The sequence below is a fragment of the Micromys minutus genome (genome assembly GCF_963924665.1).
Source record: "Micromys minutus genome assembly, chromosome: X".
In the NCBI taxonomy this organism is placed as follows: domain Eukaryota; kingdom Metazoa; phylum Chordata; class Mammalia; order Rodentia; family Muridae; genus Micromys; species Micromys minutus.
In genome coordinates this window covers 95276665-95288992 of record NC_137970.1, presented here as the reverse complement: position 1 = coordinate 95288992, position 12328 = coordinate 95276665, and positions in this window count along the sequence as shown.

Sequence of the window (12328 nt, the reverse complement as noted above, 5' to 3'; positions counted from 1 at the left end):
CATTGGCTGGAATCTTAAGCACTGTGAAGGCTTCATTTGTGCGGAGAGGCACTCCAGGAATCCCAAGTACTTGCTGGGTGGGTTCTTATCAGGAAACAGGAAGTTGAACTTGGATGTTTGCCCAGGACTAGGAGACATTCATTCCTCAGGTAGACGATTGGGGGCTGGGCTCCCCAGATGAGGCAAGGAAGAGGAAGCCCCGCTAAGAAAAAGGAGGCCTCCATTTTGTACCAAGTTCAGAGGAGCCATCCGGACATGGTAGACTGCTACCTTAAGTAGTGACGCACCCACTTGGCTTTTTGTTTCTTATAAGATATGATCTCTTATAGCTCAGGGTGGCATCTAATTTAAATTCAGTATGTAACATAGAATGAACCTGAAACTCCTGATTCTTCTGCCTCTATCTCCCAAGGGCTGGGATTACAAGCATGCACCACCATTCCTTGCTTAATACTTTGAACAATATATTACTACTGTAAAAATCAAACACACACAGTTGAGCACAGTTGACTATGCTCTTAATTCCAGCACTTGGGAGGTTTCGAAGCAAGGGGATCAGAATTTAAGGTTCTGTTCAATAAATAGAAAATTTGAGGATAGCCTGGGTTACATAAAACTACCATTAAGAAGGCAAAAATAGTTGAGAACGGTAGTACATGCTTTAATCCCAGCATTTGGAAGCAGAAGTGGGCAGAACTCTGTTTGTTTGAGGCCATCTGCTCTACATAGTGATTTCAAGGACAGCCATGGCTGCATAATAGAAAGACTCTGTCTCAAAAAACATTAGAATCATAACCATCATCAAAAACAATAACAATAATAGAAAGTTTATAAAAATCATCTTTAATTCTAATTCATTTTTCCATTATATTTACCCCGTTGAATTTCATCTTAATGTAACGTGATTTTATGCTTTATAAAAAATGTATGGATTAAATAATTTCTTCCCCACGTTTGTGTGTAGAATGCGGGATTGCCCCTGGGTGTTTGAATATAAAGCCTGTGGGAAATAGTGAGGCCTAAGTGAGCGATTTAAGATTATGTGTGTAGGGGGTATGACAATGGGATTGATGCCCTTGTAAAAAGATCTGTGTGAGAATCCGTATGTGGGGACCCGGGGATCAGAAGCCTGAACCTTCACCTGACAGTGATTGCGCCCGTGCTTCTGTCCTGTGCCTTTGACCTCTACAGCCAAGGAAATAAATAACTGTCCCTTGTTTCTCTTACCTAGTCTGTAATATTTGCTTCTGGCAACTAGAGTGAGGACAGTCCTTGTTTTTTTTTTTTTTTTTTTTTTTTTTTTTTTTTTTTTTTTTTTTTTTTTTTTTTTAAGATTTCTTTATTTTTATATATGTGACTACACTGTCACTGTCTTCATACACACTAGAAGAGGGACTTGGATCCCATTACAGATGATTGTGAGTCACTGTGTGCTTGCTGGGAATTGAACTCAGGACCTCAAGTTCAGTCAGTGCTCTTAATCACTGAGCCATCCCTCCAACCCAGAGAGGATAGGTTTTTACTGATCATTTATCACATTTCTTTTCAGCAAAAGTTAATATAAAATGATTTTTTAGATTACCATGGTGACATGCACCTGAAATCTCTCGTTACTTGGGATGTGGATACAAGAGGATCAGGAGTCCAAGGTCATTGTCATCTACACAATGAGCTGAATACCAGCCCCGACTACATTAGGCCTCCTGAAATAAGAGTACTTTACTAGCAAGCATAAGTTTTAACCATTAGACATTTTATTTTCTTTTTCATAGGTATAAATGAGTAGTATATCATTAGAATGTGACAGAATGTGACAGAATTCAGCATCAATTCTATTTTTTTTTCTAGTTTTAAAGTGTATGTGTGTGTGCGTGTGTGTGTGAATATGTATATGCTGGTGCCCACAGAGACCATAAAAGGACACTGGAAGGTGGGGCACTTATGAACTGCCCTTGTGGGTGCCAAGATATGAACTCTGGTCCTCTGAGAGACCAGTAAGTGCTCTTAACTTTTTTTTCAAGACTGGGTCTCACTCACTATATAGCCCTGGCTGTCCTGGAACTCACTCTGTAAACTAGGCTGGCCTCGAACTCACAGAAACCGGCCTGCCTCTGTCTCTGGAGTGCTGGGGTTTAGCATGCACCACTATACCCAGCTTCCAGTAAGTGCTCTTAACCACAGAACCATCTCCTCAGTCTTGGTTCTTGCTTTCTAATTATCAAAAAAGATTTGTTTATTTTTTATTATAGGCATATGAGTGTATGTATGCCTTGATGTATGTCTGTTACCTGTGGAGAGCAAAAGTGGGACTTGGATCCCCTCATCTGACTATGCATGGTATGTACGGTGCAGGAAATGGAACCTGGGTCCTCTGGAAGAGCAGCCAGTGCTCTTAACCACTGAGGCATCGCTGCAGGTCCCACCTTTGTCCTATTTTTGTAGACATAATACAACAAGAGACTTGTTCAAACACATTAGAAAATGGGAATAACGTGTCCTAACAGCAATGCTATTTACTTACAGAACTCTTCCTGAGTCTTCTGGCAAAAAAGAAAGCACAAAAGACCATAGTGACCTATCCGAAATAATACTTTGTAATCTAACTATTTAATTAGGCTTTTCCCTAACTTTGGTGAAAACGAAATGATTGGAATCTACCGGAAACTGCAAATTATTTGTCACTTATTATGTGGAGTTGTTTGAAACAAAGTTTCTAGGACCTATTCCAAGGAGTTTATTAATGACCAATAGTTTTGTTCATCTACTGTCGCACTTGGAGATCGACTAATGTATTTGATATAGTCAGATAGTGCTGAATTGATCATTTGAAGCAATCTTTACCCCGCAGACTTTAAAATGAAATGCTCTTATCTTCCCTGTGCTTGTAATATGCTTTCATTATTGCCTTGGAAACGTTCGCTTGCATTCATTAATTTATACAAATAGCGCATTGTATGCTCTCATTGGCAGGATCAGTCTGACTGTTTAGAACAAATCCTGTCCATTGAGATTTGCATATTTTTAACAATCTGACTTTATTTTCAATTCAAATGAAAGCATAGTAATATAACCATTGTAAGCAACTAGTACTAGCTCATGTATGAGGTCTATTTTCAATAAATTTTGTTTATTTGTAATTTAATTTAAAAATACCTATTGTTCATTTTATGTGTTTGGGTGTCAGGCCTGCGTGTCTACCCACCGTGTATATGCGTGTCCTGAAGGGGTTAGAAGGGAACTGAGGTTCTCTGAATTAGGATTTCAGAAAGTTACTAGCTAACATATGGGTGCTGGGAATCAAACCTGGGTCCTTTGAAAGAGCAGCCAGTGCTCTTAACAGCTCAGTCATCTTTCTAGCTCTAAGATTAATTTTTTTATTTTCAGAGTCTCACTACGGAGCTCTGGCTGGCTTGTCATTTTCTATAAAAACCAGGTTGGCCTCACACTAACTGAGATTCACCGGTCTCTACCTCTCAATTGCTGGGATTAAAGGATTGTACCACCATTCCTGTCCTCTTTAGATTTATTTTTGTTCACGTGTATATGCACACACCCACAGAAGACAGAAAAGGTTTTCAGATTCCCTGGAGCTGGAATTATAGGAGCTTGTGAACCATGGGTGTCGTGAATCAAACTCTGGTCCTCTAGAAGAGTAGTAAGCACTCTTAACTGCTTAGCCATCTCTCTCTCTCTCTCTCTCCCTCCCTACCTCCCTCCCTCCCCCCCCCCCCCGCCCTTTCTCTTTTACAAGTGTACAAGTACCATGTTTCATGGAGATCAGAGAACAGCTTTCTGGAGTCAGTTCTCTCTTCCCCTGTGTGTTTTCTAGGACTGGAACTTAGGTTGCCAAGTTTGGTGGCAGGCACCTTTATGTGCCTAAGTCGTCTCTGCAGCTCTCATTTCTGAATTCTAGGATAGATGTGGTGTAGTCTTGCCATGGCATTGTTGCCTGGAACAAGGTTCTGCCACCTTCAGTATTCCTTCCCCAAACTCTCTTTCCTTTCTTTTCCCCCCAAGGGGACTACCTGTCAGTAACAGAGAAAGACACAAGATCATGACTCGGAGACTTTCTCGCCATCAACACTGTTTGTTCGATATCCCTTTGATGTGTTATTGTGAAACATTTTAAGCAAACGGAGAAGTTGACAGGCTGGCCTTGAACTCTTGAGCCTCCTGGCTGGTGTTTGCAGATGCTGGAATTAAGGACATCCGCCACCAGGCTTGACAGAATGTATACTTTTAACATCAATATATTGATTTGCTCCTTTGTTTGGTTTGTCAGAGACTTTATGTCTGATTCAAGTGTGATCTCAGAGGTTCAGCATGATCCAACTTGTGGGGAAAGAATGCAGGCTCACTTGTGAAAAGAAGGGTGACAGGGGAAACTGAATGGGGACATCACACAGGCACTGCTATGACTCAGTTGCCAACATGCACAGTGCACTGGGTTCCATGCCCAGTACCTCATAAAATCATACACAGTGGCCCCTGCCTGTCAGTGTAATTCTCAGCTATGTAGCTAGTTCAAGGCCAGCCTATGATACACAAAACTCTCTCAAACAAACAGAAAACCCACCTTGAAAAAAACCCCAGCTGACCTTGAACTGTTTATAGATTTAAGGATCACCATGAGACTTTGATCTCCCAGTCTCCACTTCCCCTTTTGTTTGTTTGTTTGGTTTTTAAAAAAACACTTCTTTATTTTGTACATGTGGAGGTCAAAGAACAACCTGTTAGAGTCTGTTCTCTCCTTCACTGTGAGACTCGGTGACGTAACTCGGCTTGTCAGGCTTCTTGGCTAACTCACATTACTTGCTCAGCCAACTACCCAGCCCCACACCCAGTTTTATGCAGTTCGGGGATCAAAGGTATGGCCTTGTGCACTGTGCTAACTGAGCTGAACCCCCAGATAGATTTTGTTTTCTTTTTGGAGGTAGGGTCTCATGCAAATCTGTCTAAGTCAAGTCTTTAACTATGTAGCCCTGACTGTCTTTTAACTCCTTATTCTTGGTCGTCTGCTCCCCGAGTGGTAGGATTAGGATGTGTAGTGATTGTTATTACACTATGCTAAGCCATCTATGTGATTATATACTTTCAAAGTCCTTATATACCCTTTAGGAATATTAAGAACACACCTCAGACTTTAAGACGTTTGTCTTAAATAAAGTATAAAAGAAAAAATATAGATTTGACTGCATTAAAATTCTACGTAAGGAAGGTGCATAAGCAAAGTAAAAGGACAGGATATTTGCAACATATTAGAGACCCATGTTAAAAATGTTAAGAGACAAACAACCCAATCAAAATCCAGTAGTGTATGGATAAAAAAAAAAATGAAGAGAATGAAAGGCCTACCCTAAAATGTGTTCAGATTTGCTAGTACACAGAGAAATGCAAAATTCACACAACCAACTGAAGAGAAGTGAAAGGATATGTCCTCAAGGGGGTCCCAAGAATGCTGAGGCGGGCCAGCTAGATGGCTCAGTGGGTAGAGGAGCTTACGACCAAGCTTGATGATCAGAGTTTAATCCCCGCAAACCACATGCTGGAGCAAGAGAAAGAGACCTAACCCTCACAAATTGGTCTGTGATCTGTACATGCAGACAAACTGTGGTGCACACATACCCACACAGATGAACATACACATGAAATAAGTAGATTTTACAAAAAGAATGATTAGCGACTTCATTTATAATACTCCAAAACTAAAAAAAAAAAAAAAAAAAAAGCAGATAACTGGAATATTCATATAGTAGGGTTCTACTCAACTGTAAATGGTGATCAATTCCTGATAGATGTGACAACCTTGACAAATATCAGGAACATTACATTGGATGAAAGAAACTATCCCCAAGACAGTACACAGTATCCAGAACAGGAAAAAAAGTATATTATCTAAAGTATTTTCTAGAAAAATGAAAGAAAGTAGTGCCTATCATCCCAGGGTTCAGACTTGAAGATCAGAAAGGAGTTCAAAGTCAGTTTCAAGTCCAGAATAAGTTCAAGAACAGTCTGGGCTACAGGAGACCCATTCTCAGGAAAACAAAAAGGGGGAGGGGTGACTCCGCTCTTGCCCAGGACCTAGGCTTGGTGCCCAGCACTCAAAGCAGGATTGTAACTTTAGCTCCAGAGGATTGGATATCCTCTTCTGGCCTCCTTGGGCATGTACATGCATATACTCACACCAACACACATATACACCAGCATATATACATTAGTACATGTATAAATATATGTAAAACTAAAAATAACAAAATACATATATTCAAAAGCTAAAATAAAAACAAAATACTGGTTGCCCAGTGAAAGTTGATTTAGAGAATTTTCTGGAAACAATTGTGTGTGTGTGTTTTGTATACATAGATATTGATATTGACTACATATATATGACAGTATATACATATAGAATATCTTATATAGCTCAGGCTGGCTTCAACCTCAGTATGTAATAGGATGATCTTGAATTCTTGCTCCCCTTGCCTCTGTACACTACATGCTGGAATATAAGCTTGTTCAACCATGTCTGTGTTTTTACTTGTTTGGAACAAGATCTTAATGTATAGACCAAGCTGACCTTGAACTTGTGATCTTCCTGCCTCACCCTCTGTAATGCTGAGATTGCAGATGTAAATCATTACACCTAACTTTATCTTATACGTGAATTTAGGGATAAATAATACTGATGTTTGGTAAAGTGGCAATACCTGTAATTCTAACACTTAGGTAACAACGGTTTCCAGGCTAGCCAGGGTTACATACCGAAACCCTGCCTTAATCTGAAAAAAGAGTCTGAGAATAGGTCCCAAACATAGCAAGTATAAACTGGGAATAGTGGTACACCCCTGTAATTTTAACACTTGTGAGGCACAGACTGAAGGATCAGAAATTCAAAGTCATCCTTTACTATGTAGCTAGTTTGAGGCCAGCCTGGATATGTGAAGTGCTGAATCAAAACAAAGCAAACAAAAGAAAACAAAACCAAACCCCCTGGTGTTTATAATTTACTTTGAAAGCTGTAGAAAAATAAAATAGACTGAATTATGATTAGTGGGATTGCATACAAAAGCAACTAAGACACAATACTTATTAGTCATTACCTGCATTCAATTTTTACATGTGTGTAACATTTTCTTTTTTTAAGATTTATTTATTTATTATACATGAATACACTGTAGCTGTCTTCAGATACACCAGAAGAGGGTATCAGATCTCATTACAGATGGTTGTGAGTCACCATGTAGTTTCTGGGATTTGAACTCAGGACCTCTGGGAGAGCAGTCAGTGCTCTTAACCGCTGAGCCATCTCTCCATCCCGTAACATTTTCTATAGTACAATATTGAGAGAAGTGATGAGATGTAAGCTCACATCATTAGAGTGGCAGACACAAGCACTGATGATAACAGGGAAATGTAGTGGCAAAGCTGTCCTGGAGAGTAAGTTAGCAATATCTAGTGGTGCTGAAGGTGTCCAGATTTTATGGTTCACAAAATGCATCTCAGAATATAACACAAAATTTCATGTGCCCAAGGAAACACATGCAGACATATTTATTGCAACTTAGCTTGTCCCATTGATACTAATTTCCGAACATCTCAAGGTTCCATTAGCTTCACACACTAGCACATTGTGGGCAGAGAGGCTGGAGGTGTCAAGGACCTCCTGAGCTGCTTAGCGAGTTGGAGGCTGAACCAGGGTTGTGTGAGGACCTGCCCCATAAAACCCAACAATACTCCTTTCCAAAACAAAGCATTTGAAAATATGTATTTATTTGTTTGTTTATGTATGTATGTATGTGTGCATTTTTTATGCCATTGACTTTTTTGTTTTTAAGTTCTAATATCTATGTATGTACACACACACACACACACACACACACACGAATCTATTCTACCTTTTGCCCCTATCATTCTTTTTCTCCCCTCTCCCACTAATCCTTTTTCTCCCATTATCTCCACTTAGTTTTACTTCTCCTTTTACATACCATATATAGAGACACACAGACACAGAAACCCACATACACAAGCACACACAATACTCTCCCTGCATTAAAGGCCTGTATCACTGTGCCTAGCCTTAACAGTTAGAAATTTTCATTACTTCCAAAAACTTGGAAGCAACCAAGATGCTCTTTAGCTGGCAAATGAATCAACAAAATCCAGACAATAGACTATTCTTAGCACTAAAATTAAACTATGAAGCCATGGAAAGATAGTGCACAGCTTGAGATGAACAGTATTCCATGAAGAAGGTGCCCTGAAAGGACTGCATACTGCATGCCTGCAAGTGTGCGACACCGTGGAAGAGGCTAAGTGATGTGACAGTAAAAGGTCACTTAGCCCATGATTAGTTGGTGACAGGGACAAATAGGAAGAACATAGAAGATTTTAAAAGCAATGGAACTATTTTCCATGACAGCAATAATAATGGACCATGTCACTATTTTTTTTCTCCACTAACATCAAATACTTGTCAAGAATGAAGCCTCATGTGGAGATAGCAAGTCTCCAGGAGGGAGGATGACTCAGAGTTTGCCCATCGCTCATGCCTCGGACACAATTAACTCCTGGTTATGTGGACTCTCGGAAGACTTGTAATGTTTACACTGGAGTCAAGGAAGAGCCACGCCCTGTAGTATATGAATGTCTATAAAGATGAGAGTCAACCTAATGCCATCTCCCTGTGACCCCTGCCCGCCATCCTAAAGGTGACTACAGTGAAGTAGAAGGGGCCAAGTGACTGCAGCCAGACCGTGAGGTGTGCTTCTTTGGGGGAGATCAATTAAAGCTACCTTTGGCAAGATCATATTCTGTGACTTTACAGTCTATGGAGTATCCATTTATACAAATTTTAACTTTGTAGTCACACAAAACTCTTTTATATATTTTGAAAAGCTTTATTTATTTACCTGTTTATTTACGTATGTTTATGAGTACATTGTTGCTGTCTTCAGACACACCAGAAGAGGGCATCAGATCCCATTACAGATGGTTGTGAGCCACCATGTGGTTGCTGGGATTTGAACTCAGGACCTCTGGAAGAGAAGTCAGGGCTCTTAACCACTGAGCCATCTCTCCTGCCCCCCCCAAAAAAAACTCTTATTTTATGAATGTACATATTCTATGTGTAAGCTTTTGTATTCTGCAGAGACAGGGCAGCAACAGCTATTTCTCAACAGAATCGAAAAAAAAAAAAAAAAAAACACACACAAAACCAAGACAAAAACCACAACAAAACAACAAAAAAACTGCCTTATGCCATTTTCTTAGGAGACAAGAGGACAAGGCATTTTGTCAGAACTTCGGTGGGGTGTGGGCCCAACCTTTGCCTACATGGATATGTGCAAGGCTAGGACACTGTGATGGAGTAATTTTCCTACAATCCTATTTCTTTTCATCGTTATTAACTAAATTTTTGACCTGGAGAGATGGTTCGGTGTCTTGGGGTCTGTTCCTAGCACACACATGGTGGTTCATAACCACCTGTAAGTTCCGTAGGTACCAGGGACACATGGGTGCACATTTATATTTAACACAGAAAACTCATACACATACAAGAAACTAAATAAGTTTTAAACTGCTAATTTGAAAGGAAGTTTTGCACATGTATACTGACAACTTTCACCTCTCTCTTCCTCATCACAGAAGTTTTCTGGCTCATCCGTGACTCTGTTTTGTGATCCAATGGGATTCAGCAGGGCTTTATGGTGTGACCTCGGATTTGAACTATCTCTTGACGTCTGGTGGACTCGGCAGTAGAAACACAGTTAAAGATGCTGGCTCCGCTTCTTTCAGCGTCTTATCAATCGCCAGTATTTCAGAGATAAAGAGTGGGGTCTTGTGAGGCCCTCCCCCTTCCGTGACTTACTGATAGGGTTTGTCTTGTACGCACCCAGTAACGAAGCAACGAAGGTGTCAGTCAATAACTTCAGTGGTTGCGCAGAGTCTAAAGAATGGCATTTCACACCCCTTCATCTTAGCTTCCAGCTATTACAGGCTCCCCATCCCCCTTCCCACAAGGTTCCCTGAGCCTTGCACAAGGGATGATAAGTCTTCTTTAGAGTCATGCCCACAGCAAGCCTATTTCCTAATGGATGATAGCAATGGCAGCATACGTCTTGGGTGGAAGGAAGGATGCAGACCTCGCTCAGTACATCATGATTTCCAGAAAGTTTAAGATGTTATCTTCAGGTAACTGGCTGGTAACCAGCTGTTAGATCTTAGCATCTTTATGTTGTTCTAGAAATTGATTTGCTTCCTCCAGCCATTATGTGTTGGAGAGAGAGAGAGAGAGAGAGAGAGAGAGAGAGAGAGAGAGACAGAGACAGAGACAGAGAGACAGAGAGAAGGGGGGGAGGGAGAGATGACAACTTTAGCCTTTACATTCTGATGATTTTAGATTTGTTCCTTCTGGGGGAGAGGCTCCCTTTTCTCAATAACCCCTCTGATTTCCTTAGGTTTTAGGACTAGGGTATAGCTGAGTGGTGGAGTCTTGTGCTTAGCATATTAAAACCCTGGGCATTCCATTTTCAGCACCAAAAGAAAACGTGGAAGAGAAATCTTTTCTGTGTGAGGGGAAAAAGCTTTTTAAAAGTGGTTGGGCGTTACCAATGGTTACAGCCACATCTCTGTCCAGATAGAGCAGAGTAAATCAATATTTCCTCTTCAGGACGCTGTCTGAACAAGGCCTATCCCTGTTTGGATATGCCACATGTTATAAGACATTAGGAAAAATTAAGGCTAACATCCACAAAGTCAATAACCCACAGGAAACCTGAGGATTGCTTAAAAAGAAAATAAACTGTTGAAGCCTGAAAAAAAAATATGCCAACGTTAAAAAAAATACTAGGCACTTGGGAAATTAAATATGCAGCTTAGTTAGCTGCAGAGTCAAAGAAGTTATTGTAAAAAAAGGAAAAAGATGTCTTTCAAAAATGGAACTAAAGTTTCGGATGGGGAGAATTGGAGATTAGAAAAACATGGCAGCTCGGATATTAGGAAAATTGTACGAACTCAGAAACAATAATGACTTCTTTGCAAGGGACTCAAATGCTTCTTTCTGAAACATATCCGAGAAAAAATGCCAGCTAGCGGACCCGTGGGATGAAAGAGAAGAGAAGGGGGCGTGTGGCCAGGGGCTGGGAGGTGGGGTTTCGGGTTGCTGGTGGTTTACAAGAAAGCCCTACTATACAGCTTTGTTGAGACGTGAGTGAGTACAAACGTTTCTCCTCCATTCTCTCACGTCCTATACTTTCCCCTATAAATCTCATTCTCTCCTTGGCCTTTTCCTAAATCAGCTTAGTTCTGCATCTCTACCTTGAATGTTCTTCCTGCTTCCTGACCTTATCCTTGTTCCGGAATTATGAAGCCTGGAGTCAGAAGGCTTTAAGTTGGGCTTACTGTTCAGACAAGGGGAGTCCTCACTCACAAGAAGTCCTGTGATGTTTCTGCACCAGAGTTTCGGGGACCAGGAGAAGGGGAAGGACAAATAGTTGCATTCTTGTACTTTGCCCCTTTCTGGTGCTGGATAGGACCATCGACTAGGCCACGTTGGCCTAGAAGGGTTTAGCTGTGGGAGGCTGCCACCTGGTGGTCAGACATGGGAGGTGCAGAAGAATTCATAGGGCCTCCTACCTTTATCATTTACTGACCACCTAATGTGAGCTATTTGCTTAAAGGAATTACCTCATTTAAACGTCACAACATTTAAATGCACCCTGACTCACACCTATAATCCCAGTACTCAGAGAGATGAAACAGGAGGATTGCTTAGAGTTACAGGGAAACCTAAGCTAGAATATGACACCTTTACTTAAAAAAACAAACCTGGAAGAGGCTGGAAATGCAAGTCAGCTGGTAGAATGCTTGTCCATTATGCATAAAGCCTTCTCTTCAATATCTAGTACTGCAGAAACCAGCTGTGACGACATACACCCAGAATCTCAGCACTTGGAAGTTAGAGGCAGGATCAGGAGTTCAAGGTCATCCTTGGCTACTTCAATACTAGCTTGGGCTATATGAGACCATGCCTCAGAAAACCAAAAAAATAAAATGTATGCCAAACAAAAATTACAATGAAAAGTAATAGACCTATCTTCTAGCAATCGCAGTGAGGCCTGGTGGAAACACAGGAACTACCGTGAGATATAGACTAGCCCAGACAACAGAGATTGTCTCCAAAACCAACCCCCACCCCTCCAACCAATCTCTTACTGTGGCCATTGCTGTCATTTGATCCATGAGTGGTTTATATTAAACCATTAAGGTAATTAAAGTTATTAGTATATAACTCATTTGCTAGAATGTTTGCCTAGCTAGCATGCTTGAAGGT